Genomic DNA, 12,652 nt, shown 5'->3' with positions numbered 1-12,652 from the left:
TGAAACTTTTGTTAGCACTGAATTAAAAAAAATTAGTGAAGCTGCTACCATAGAAGCAGAAAAGAGAGGAAAACATAATACTGGATCGCACAAGATCCCGGATAATGTAAAAGATAACATTATAGAACACATAAAATTATTTCCACTTGTACCTTCTCATTATACAAGGAAGATCTCAAAACGCGTGTACTTAGAAGAGGGCTTAAACATATCTATATTGCACCGAATGTAGTGGAATATGCCAAACTCAAAAAATGGGATGCTGTCGCCACCCAATACAGGGATACTCCAAACTCACAATTCAACATTGCATTTTTCAAGCCTAAGAAAGATCAGTGTTCAGTATGCAGTGCTTAGAACAATACAGATCCGGGGAAAATAACTCAATTAATGGAAGAAAATTACACTAGCCATGTTTTAAACAAAGAATCTGTTAGAAATCTGAAAGATGCTAATAAGGAATTGTCAAAAAGTGATAAATCGTTTTTAACAATATGCTTCGATTTGCAGAAGGTATTAGTAACGCCCTTTAATGTTTGCTCATGCATCGGTGACTTTGGATCTGGAAATAGCACACCGTTTCCTTGAGATGGGAAATACCCAGAACGAAAATGACAGCAAGCACGCTGTGATAGAAGTTGTAAAGAAACGACATTCAAATATTTATACTCCTGATCAGTGGATTAGCCTCATAAAGATGACAAAAGTTACTTCCCCACAGTATAGAGTTAAAGAAATGCCTGAAAAGGTCTTTTTTAGTTTTAAACCAATGGTTCAGAAACAGAACTGGAAGAGAGCTAACACGGCGGAGGTGGTAAAGATAAGCAAAATTAGGGAAATTCAGTTGGAACCGAAGAATCCCTATAAAGGATATTTTACCTACAGTTTTGCAGACAATTACAAAGAACTCGACATAGCAACATTAAAATTACCTAAACTCCAAGAATATAAAATACCAAGTTTATACCAATTGACAGTAAAAAATTAAATGGTCTATTAAGTTTATGTAAAGCCAATTTGATACCAGCAATGTACCATGGGTTTTATAACTCCCTGCGGCCTGCTAGTGAAGACATTCTAACAGAGTGCTCTACAGATCAACAAACTGGTTCAGAATCTGAACAATAGCGGTGTATTGTACTGAGCAATTAGTCGTTTATTATTATTATAATTGGTGTCATAATGTCATTATAAACAAATTGCTAAAAATAAAATATTTGTTAATTTTATTTCTTTTATTATTCCAGTATATTTTTATAAATGAAATTTTTGTCGACGAAGACTGTAGTAATTCATTCAAAAACCAAAATCGAATATCTATATGAAATTTATATTCATTTTTAATATTTCTGATTGCACAAATAATTACTAAGTAAAAAAAATGAAAAACGTAGTAGTGCTAATTAAAAAATTACAGAACTTCAGTTTTCACAATTATTTTTAAACGGAATTATCTCGAAATAAGCGATTTTGAGTTACGACAGTTTTCATTCGAAGGGTCCAACGTAAAATCCATGTAAATGCAGAGATGCATATTACTTTATAATTATAAATAATAACTGTTAATAGTCAAAATTTTCATTAAAAAGTGGTGAATTAATTTGTTTATTTGTTTGTTATTTGTTTTAAATAAAATTGAACCCTATACATTAGCAGTTAAAACCTTATACATTATAGGGTAATTTTATTTAAATCGCTTATAAAATTTGCAACTTTTTTGTGAAATTTTGAATGTTTAATAATTAACAATTAATAAATAAATAACAATTAAACAAATAAACAGTTATCTCTAAAATAAGAAGGTTTGTTATGAATCCAGTTCTAACAATCCGATCAAAGTTTACCAAACGCCATTTTGTTTATTTTTTTTAGAGAATACAATTGTTTTAACAATTAAATTGTTAATAACAAATTATCTGACGGATTTTCAATCCGTTACCCTCAAAAAATCGAATCTACGCACCAAAAAACATAAAAAAACACCCAGGGGACATACAAGCGCATACTCAACCCCCCGTTAAGGTGCACACGTTATCAACACCATACGGCATTAAGTTTATCCTTCTAACATATTTTATTTAAAAAATTATAGACAATTGAAATTTATTCGTCGTGTATTAATAATTTATAAAGCTGAAAATTTAAATTGTAAAATAATGATTAAATAAGTTGACAAGTTAGATAAAAAAGTCGGCAACAGGCGTTGATTGATCTCGAAAAAACCTGCAGCAGTAAATTTCGGTCGAAGTTCTTTAGCTAAATTTAAAAGCATCAATGCATCCTCGCTTCCCTTTGAGGCGTATATATAGGTGCATGTGTTAATTAGCTCATTGGAGGTTTTTTCAACTTTATCACACGATAATATTATCGCTAAAGAAAATACCTAAAAATATAATAAAAGTAAGTAAAAATACTTTGTTTAAAAATAATGATATAAAATAAAATATATTGAAAATAGATCAGTATTACAAGTAGTACCTACTATACAATCGGTAAAAATTTAAAGGTTAAGAAGTGCAAATTATAAAAATTTGACACTGTACTTATTCCAATTTCTATGTGAGTACTTACTCACCTCACTCACTCACCAAGTTCACTCATCTCGCTCACTAACTCACTCACTTCCCTTACTCACTCACTCAACTCAATCACTTACCTTACTTACTTACTCACCTAAATCACTCACCTCACTCACTCTCCTCACTCACTTACCTCACCCACTCACCGCACTTACTCATGTAACTCATTTATCTCACTCACCTCCCTCACTCAACTCACTCACTCGTATGACTGCACCGATTTTGCTCCCATCACACTGAAATTTTAAATCGATACTGTTGAAGAGTTATAATATCGAATAAAAAAAATAAAAAAACAACTCAAAAAGTACCCTACTCCACTTAGAAGCGCTTATGACAGAAAACACGGTAAAGGACGTCCAGGGCTATCAGGTTCAGGTGGACATATTTGACATAGATGGAGACGTCACAACGGAAGAAATCCTGAGTGTCCAGAGATATACCGGCAGCAGTATAAGGGCAAACAGATGCAGATCGCAGTCAAGACGGCACTGGAAAAAGAACATATTATACCCATCGACTGGAATTCGTGCAAGATACAAGAGAGACTGCATATCCAGCTGTGCTTCAGATGCCTGCAGTTCGGTCATAGTAAACTCGACTGCAAGGGAGAAAGTAAAGCAAAGTCCTACAGATGTGGTAAAGGGGGTCTCCAGATACGGGCATGCGATAACCAGGAGGCTTTTTGCCTCACGTAAAGAATCCGGGAACAAAGCCGACAGCTTACAGTGCCTGGAGTATAGAAAACTCATCCCGGAAAAACGGAAGCTCAAGAGAGACCCTACCAGAAGGGAGGGGAAAAGAGTGGGTAAAAGCACCTAGGATCAAGATAGCGTACGGGTAAGTAAAAGAGATAAGAACTATTTATAACAAAGTTTCTTCAAACAAATGTGGTAAGGACGAGGGCTGCTCACGACGTTGCAAAGACACTCGCACGAAGGGAAGGTTATGCCATGATTCTCTTTCAAGAGCCCAATGTAAAGTTGGTCTCTCAACAGAGGATTATTAAAGATAGGAGATCTGACGTGGCCGTATAAGTGGTGAATCGAGGAGAGACTTCGCAAAGGCGAATGATCCTTAGAGTATCTAGCGCATACAGGATGATCTCAAACGAGGCTCTGTATTTCATTGGAGCTTTTCCTTTTTCAAGGAAATGAACCCAGGGATCTAAAATCTTGTTTCTTTTTTCTTGAGAGCCAAAAACTGGTAAGTACCAAAATTATTTTATGGCCTCACGAAGATATTTTTGTTCTTTTAATTTCTTTTGCTAATAGGTAATTCCTAAATAAGTTTTTTTTTATTTACAGTGATAGGCATGGTTTTTTGTAAGTTTTTCATTAATATAATACAGTTATTTCTCTTTTAAAGTAACCGTTAATATTAGGATTTTAGTTGTTTATGGTTGGCAAGACCACTACTCGGTGCCGGAACTAAGCCGGAACACGGTTAATCCGGCACTCCTCTGGGGTCTTCTGGCCTAGTATCCTACTCGACCTAAAGATACCAGGATGTCTTGCTCCGTGACGTTAGATGTCTAAAAAAGATTTCCTTCACCGTTTCCTGCCAGAATTTAATGGAGATCTTCTTAGGCTCTTACTGGCATCTGGCAATTCGGCAATTAAAAAAAAAAAAACAAAAATTTACAAAATTAAAAAAAGAAAATGGATTATCAATTTTTGTACAATTGTTGATAAATTTAATAATACGAATCCCAAGTTTGTAAATAAAAGTGCACTGGAAAATTGTAATGTTTTTCTTTGTTACACAGGGAGGGTTGATTGGGTAGGAACTTGTTGTTTCTATTTAAGGGTTATTCGAGTCTCAAACATAGACTACAGTAAAACATAGCGGCACAATACAAAGTTTTAAAGTTTTTGGGAATGTGTAAAAATATTGCAAACAATACCAAACATAATCTGTACTTCCATTTTAACATGTTTTTTACATTTTTTCTGATTTCTAAATGGATACTACTTCCTAATTAAAAAATACTTAGTTGTTAAACAAATATATCTAAAATGTAGAACTTTTTAACAACACAAATACTGATGTATTGATTTTATTGCAAACAATAATTATTATAAATAAAAATACTTGCCCATAGTGATACATTTTCCAGAACGTTCCCAAGACTCGGTAAAAAATGCCAAAAATTCATTGTTTTATACATAAATAAGAGTAAGTTAAAAATAGAAAGCATACTCAAAAAGGACAATATCAGAAGCGTCAAAATCATTTTCCCAGTTGCTTTATTAATGTCAGTAATAGCTTTGTGTAGGATCGACATATATAACTTTATTTCCTGAACATTTTCGTAGTGTGATAAATCTTCATCAATAGTGATTGAATCTTTGGAAAAAGTCTCAAGAAGAACTTTTTGTAGCTGTGTATATCTAATCGATAAAAAATTACATGATTGGCAGGTAACTAAAGTTAAAAGTAGCATTTCTAGGTGCAACAGTACCCAATAGCTAGACGAAAACAAGAAATAATTGGACATTTCTGCTCGACGACGCCACACGGTGATGAAATAGACACAGCAATAAAACACTACAAACAAAACCCACTTGAACATTTCTTTTCCAAATTTAAAACTGTGTTTAAACCTTTTGTTTATTTTTTCGATGTTTTCAAAGAAACTTTTCCAAAGGGAGTTGTCATTTATGCTTCCATACAAGCAATGTGCATTGAATAAGAATAACGCCATCAAATGCACAACCATTAAAAACTTCTCGGTGACTTCAAACTTCATATAACGTGATGTATATTTATATTCCATAATTATGCACACTGCTCCAATCATATGTACTATCGTTAGAATGACCAATAGGATTCTCCTTTGAATGGTTTTGTGCTCTAAAGGAAATGTTCCTATATATGAGGCTGCTAAAAAAATTGATTTTATCACACAAATATCTAGTTTCAGCATGGTGAACTTGAGAAAAACTACTTTTTCGCTTACTAGACACACATTGTTTGAATTGGAACTTCATAGCACTAGGGTTAATTTCATTAAGATGATTACAGGAAGCCTATTTGCTGATTAGGGCGTAAATATTCGCTAGCAGATGGGTCGATGAGTTTATTGTTCCATCTAATTTAATTGAAAAGTATATTATTCTTTTGATAAACAGGAAATAAGAAAAAAGGAACGTTTTCTAGTGTTTAATACGTACAGTGCTACACAAAACTAACTAATAAGTTAAAAGAATTTTAAGAGAGTGTAATCAAAGGCCCATAAGACTTTAAAGTGTTTAAAGCCGAGGCTGCTGGCGGGATCACAGGTCGTTTATAGTGGACGTCTTCTAGATATGACAGTTAGCTGCGAATACATTGAATAAGCAGTCCCCGACCAAGCAACGGCGATATTTTGTTAAACTCATTAAAATGGCATCCAGGCAACATCCCAAAAGGTTGTCGGACAAAATATAAAGCAGGTCTTAACAAATTTAAATCTTGTTCCACCAAATTCAGCGAACGTATTACAGAAAATCATTATCCTATAAAATAATTTATGTTGAAGAACTACTTATGAAAACAATAAGAACTCCATAACTAAAAGATAGAACAAAGTGTTTGAAAAAGAATAGCCGCCGTGCGTAGAAACTGTTAAAAACCTAAGTAATGACCTAAAACTACACACCTAACAAAAATAACTGACGATCAGACATCGGTATTGGCTAAGTGACTCACTCGACGGTATACTAATGGCGCGGGGCCGCTACTTTAGTTAGCGTTCGGCCCGTAGCAAGCACGTTCTGTGTTTGACGGCGATCGGACCTGGTGCCGATTCTGTCCCAGAACGACTGTTGGTTCTTTGGGCTAAATATTTTCTAAGAATTTGAATGTTCCATTATCAACTGTAAGATACGCAGTAGCTTTCGGAGATTCCACATTACAAGTGCTTCTATGTAATTTATTTTATTATAAGGGACCATGTTTAATTTAGACCCTTATATTATTATGGGTCATATATCGATGCTTTAAAAAACAATACGTATTATATCCAAAACGGCAATTTTAAGGGAGACACAACAAACTGATGATATGTACATCTATATATTTACAATTAAATATTTAATCTTTTGCGCAAATCTTTTATACACTGAAAGTGATTTTTTTAATTTTAACACAAATTACCAAAAACAATTTACTGATGTGAAAGACTTTTATAAAAATGTTATTATTCTTTTGGCAACATTTCCTTTAATTGCCGCAAGTATTGCTGTTTAGTCCATATGCATAAGGACCAAATACATACAAGAACTTTTTGATCGCCATCGGTCCAAACAACCTCCATCCTACATATGTAATGACCACTTATCACGTCAGATAAAGTGGAAAAAATAATATCATAACTAAAAGGTAGCAAAGCTGCTGGACCTGACACTACGTATGCTGAACACATAAGCTATTAAAAACCGACGGTACTCAAGGACTCACATAAATATTCAATGACATATATTAAAACGGAGTAATACCAAGATCATGGCTGAAGTCAACGCTTATTGCTCTACAAAAGAAAACAAAATCCGGATTCTGCAATGATTTCCGGACCATTAGCTTAATGAGCTACATTTTAAAGTTATTTTTAAAAATCATACATCAAAGGATATACAGATGGTAGACTATGACTACGAGAGCGACTCTCTTTAGCATACCTGTGCTAGATGTAGGGATGTGAATTGCTTTTTATTACCATAAAGCGGTCGACACAGGAAAGCACGAAAAGCTGATAGAGATATTAACAAATATTGGAATAAACACCTGTGATCTAAGAATTATTAGCAATCTTTACGGGAATCAAACATCGTCTATCCATACAGAGGCAGGAGAATTCGATAATATCAAAATCAAACGTAAGATCCGACAGGAATGTATACTATCACCACTGCTGTTCAACATCATCATTCAACAATAATGTCAGATACGCGGATGACACGGGGGTATTCGCTGACAGTTATGAGGCCTTCCAGGAGTTAATGAATAGAATCACAGAAATAAGTCAGAGACATAGACTTTCACTAAACATTAAGAAAACAAAATGTATGATGATCTCTAAGAAGGAACGTGCAATTAGGGTGCACGGTCAACCAATAGAAAGAGTAAAAACATACAATGAAAATTAGCACTATTCTCTAGAAATAAAATGTAGGATAGAGAAGGTAAAACTGCATTTCAAAAAATGGCTAAACTTTTCAAATGCCTTGATTTATCGGTACCCATAAAAATCAAGTTAATACGATGCTTTATCTTTCCTATACTGTTGCACGGGGTTGAGTCGTGGACTCAACTAAAAATATTTTTAGAGCAGCAGTGTGCAAAATACAGATTGCCATGATGGTCGCCAACACCCCAAACGGACAGGTACTATAAGAAGAAAGAAGAACTGCCGTTTGGTGTTTTTTGTTTTTAGTGGATTTTTGTATTATTTTGTATTATATTGTAAAAAAAATTATGATATACCACAGTGTTCTGCTAGATTTTAAGGAATTTATTACCATTCTAATCTATTCTATCTATATCTATATAATCTATCTATCATTCTATCTTTCACTTCTCAACCTCCCGTTAGGGAAGTTAATAATTCTGTAAACTGTTGTAATTTTACACCTCTAAACCAATATTATTTTAAAACGTTCCGGCTAGTTTAATAAGCTTAATATTCGAGCAAAAAATATTTTATATATAATATTAAATATATTATAAAAATATTTAATATAAAATAAAGAAATAAGGATTCCCGAACAAGCGTCTTTAGGCATATTTAAAATGCCTCATATTTGTCGTCAAAATTCAAAATCAAAATTTCATATTATAGGTTTTGAAGATTAGGCTCTAGCAATGGAAATTTCACTATGACCAGTCAATTAATGGGATAAACTATATTGATCTCATAAGAATCGTAAAAATGTCAAGAATTGCGCAATGTTTATTTGTGTTACACTTTTATAAAAACTGACCACATTTGCGCCACAATGCAAAAATGCATACAAAAGCAGCATTCTACACCTTTAAAACGTATTTTGATTTTTGTCGATAGGACACTCTGTTTAAAAGATATCGAATTTTTACCATCAAGTTCATACAAATTTTATGTAAAATTGATTTCGCGCGTGTAACTGACATTCAAAATCGCTGGTTGCTTCAAGCGTTGTTTCTAAAAGAACATTCTACACAAAAAGTAATAATCAAATACTTTTGTTAAAAATTATCTCAGCTACCTTTTTTATTTGAAACATTTTTATCTACAGCGTACAAATTTTTGGTAAATTGATTTTTTCTATTTTTTCTCCTCTACGTTTTAGGGGGAAACTAGGGGGTAAAAGTTGTAAACTGTTACATCTTTTTTGGGGTATAAAAATTAACATTTACAGCAACATTCAGTTTGTTCATATGATATTTAGAGGTTTAGTGGCATTTTCGTCTCTAACGACTGGAGTACACTGTAACTCACTAAAAACTGGGAATAACGCCACTGACAAATATGTTATACTTAAAGTATATTAGAATCTAAAAAATCTGTATACAAAGTACAAAATACATTTTATATTTACTCACAACGATATAATATATCTTCCATCATTTAATAATACAATATGTTACGACAATAGTCATAACTTTCGATGTTTTATCACAATTTGAGAAGATCCTTCAAATTTAGGACCCTTAAGCTAGCGGGGACATATGAGCAGAATCCAATTTAACCTACGCTATATTTTTTCACCCATTTTTCACTAATTTATTACCACCCTAATAATTTTTCACCGCCAAGCCTGCCCCTAATTGGAGTGATTCCGTTAGCTTAATATTCAGGCTAGCAGAATAAAAAAAAATTATGATATACCACAGTGTTCTGCTAGGTTTTAACGAATTTATTACCATTCTAATAATTTTTCACCCCTCAACCTCCCGTTAGGAAAGTTAATAATTCTGTAAACTGTTATAATTTTACACCTCTAAACCAATATTATTTTGAAACGTTCCGGCTAGCTTAATAAGCTTAATATTCGAGCAAAAAATATTTTTGAAGTACCACAGTGTTCTGCTAGATTTTTATGAATTTATTACCACCCTAGTAATTTTCACCCTTTAACTATCCCTTGTGGGAAGTTAATAATTCTGTTAGGTTAAAATTTAAGAGGAAAAAAATCTTTTTGTTGATGATTTTAGTAACACAGAATAATTATAAAAGTGGATTCTTTCTAACTTTATAACATGAAATGTTATAGAGTTAGAAAGAATCTATAACGCATTAATTGCGCCCAGTCATGAGGGTGTTCAATTGGTCCATTGAATTTTTTTTGTTTTTTCTCTATGAGAGCATGAGAGCTATTGCATGTTACCGTCGGCTCAAGAATATTGGTAAATAGTGGTACAAACATGATCCAATCCAATAATGTAGTTGCAAGACATTGTTGCCAGTCAAATTTTAATGTTTTCTTTGATGCATCATTTTGCGAAATTTCTTTGTCGTTCCGTTTTTGGTCATAAGCATGGTCAGCATTAGATTGATGTAAGTGCAGTTTCTCCTGTATCACCGTTTTGTGCTCATCTTGAGCCAACTTTACTTCAAGGGTTAGTCTGTCACAAGTCGCATACGTATCGACTTTAGGTTGTTTAAAGTGAAGATTCATGCCATGAAACTCTTGCCGAAAAATTTCAAAACAAGCTGATCTCGCTTCGAGAATCGAAGTTCTTTTGTATTCTTCATGAAGCATTGTTATAGTTAGGTGAGGAGACAAAAACTTTTTTGAGCAATCTCGCCGGGAGTAATGACTTTTATATACTGGTATTTTATTAAGGAAATCTCAAATATTTTTTCGCGCATTTACTGCTACACTCGAGGAGCTCCCTCCTTTCTCTTTTTTAACTATTTTTCCGGTTTTTGTGGTACATTCTTTTCCTAAGTTTCGATTTTTTTTCGCTCATTTCGTTTCACTCGCAAATCTCCTTTCAGCCCCGCTTTCGAATAGTACCCCTTTTTGTTAAATTACTGGTAAAATGGTTAAATGCAGAACCGCTGGAGCTACTTTCAACCTCGTTGTCGTTTCTGTTTGATGTTTCACCGTCATATTCGTTAGGCAGACTCTCCAAGATATTGTCATTTTCAGCATCGTTTGTAGGTCCAGGACAAATCGTACCTAAAAATAAAAAAATAAATTGCACGATCTGCAATAAGAATCATCCGTGATAATACATAAAATTTAATTACATATGCTGAAAGCTCACATTTTTAAAACAAAAAGGCTTGGATAATCTAATTACTTACCTAGGCATTGTTTTTTATTAGGACTTTTCTTCGTTGGTGTTTTACTACGTGAATAGTTGCCACTTTTTTCTATAGGTATGTAATTAGGATCTTGATCTGAATCATCGGATTCGAAAATTTTTCTGTATTCCTCAGGAATTGAGAGCGCAGGACTGGATGCTAAAAAATACAGTAGGAGTATAGACATTAATCCAAATTTTAAACACAGTTTTAAAATTTATGTAGGTAATATTTCAAATAAACTTACCAGACGAATCATAATTTAAATCATCAGACGAAAATGTGGCCTTCGCCATTTGCATAATACATTGCGTTCGTTTAGACATCTTGACCGTATCGGTGCCGATAAGAAACTAATGAACCGCTAACATTCTGAGAACGGACCTACAGTCGCCGTCGTCATCGTATCGAATTTAGTGGAAAAATACATAATCCGTTTTAGTGACAATAGAGTTTAAAGTAACTGAATTCTTCTTCTTCTGGTTCCTATCCGTTTCGTATGTTGGAAATCATGTTGGCAATCCTGACTTTGCTCGCTGCGGCTCGAAAGAGCTCCGTTGATATATATATATATATATATATATATATATATATATATATATATATATATATATATATATATATATATATATATATATAACTATATATATATATATAACTATATATATATATACATATATATATACATATATATATACATACATATATATATATACATATATATATATATATATACATATATATATATATAAATATATATATATATATACATATATATATATATATATATATATATATATATATATATATATATATATATATATATATATATATATATATATATATATATAGTTATGGAAACCACTTATGGAATAAAATTGTTTGTGTGCTTATTTTAGAAAATAATAAAAAACGTTGAGATACCTTAACTTTTAAATTTAAATGTACGCTTTTTAAACATAAATTTAAATGTACAGGGTGATCCACGCAAGTCTGGCATAGCCCATAATCTGTATTTTAAATGAAACACCCTGTGTATTTTTATGTTTTTAAAAGCTCCTTAACAACCTTATCTCAACGAACTATATCATGTAGGGTCTATTATGAATAATACAAGGTGAAATTTTGACATTAAGTATAATTTTCTTCAAGACAAATAATTCATAGAATACCCGAGGTAATTGATTGGATTACATTAAAATAAATGCTTAAAATGTTCTCCACCTTGTGTTAGCAATAACACAGTCTCCTATAAAACTCGTCCCGAACTTTGTTTAAAGTTTGAGGTGAAATATTCCGTATTTGTGTAGTTACCCTTGTTTAAATCCTAGCATTAAGGTCTTCAATGCTAGTTGGTTGTGTTGCATATACTTTGTTCCTGAGATAACCCCACAGAAAAAAATCCAAAGACGTAAGATCTGGTGACCTAGCTGGCCACTCAATAGTACCCTTTGTCCAATCCATTTATTTTAGAAGATTTCATTCAAGTAATTTCTTACCATTAAGGCATAATGGTGTGTTGCACCGTCCTGGTGGAACCAGACAGATTCATGCGGTAGGGTTGGATCTTTTGGATTGGGATATAAGTTAGCTGACTAAGGAAAAACATCGTCTCTTAGCATGCTTAAATATTTTTCCGCGGTCAAATTACCATCTACAAATATAGGACCAATAATATGATCTCCTATGATATATATATATATATATATATATATATATATATATATATATATATATATATATATATATTTAGGGATTCTACAGTATTCACTGCCTTCCCTCGCTCAACCGTTTCCATCTC

The sequence above is a fragment of the Diabrotica undecimpunctata genome, chromosome 1 (assembly GCF_040954645.1).
Source record: "Diabrotica undecimpunctata isolate CICGRU chromosome 1, icDiaUnde3, whole genome shotgun sequence".
Taxonomy (NCBI): domain Eukaryota; kingdom Metazoa; phylum Arthropoda; class Insecta; order Coleoptera; family Chrysomelidae; genus Diabrotica; species Diabrotica undecimpunctata.
This window is presented reverse-complemented; position numbering follows the sequence as displayed.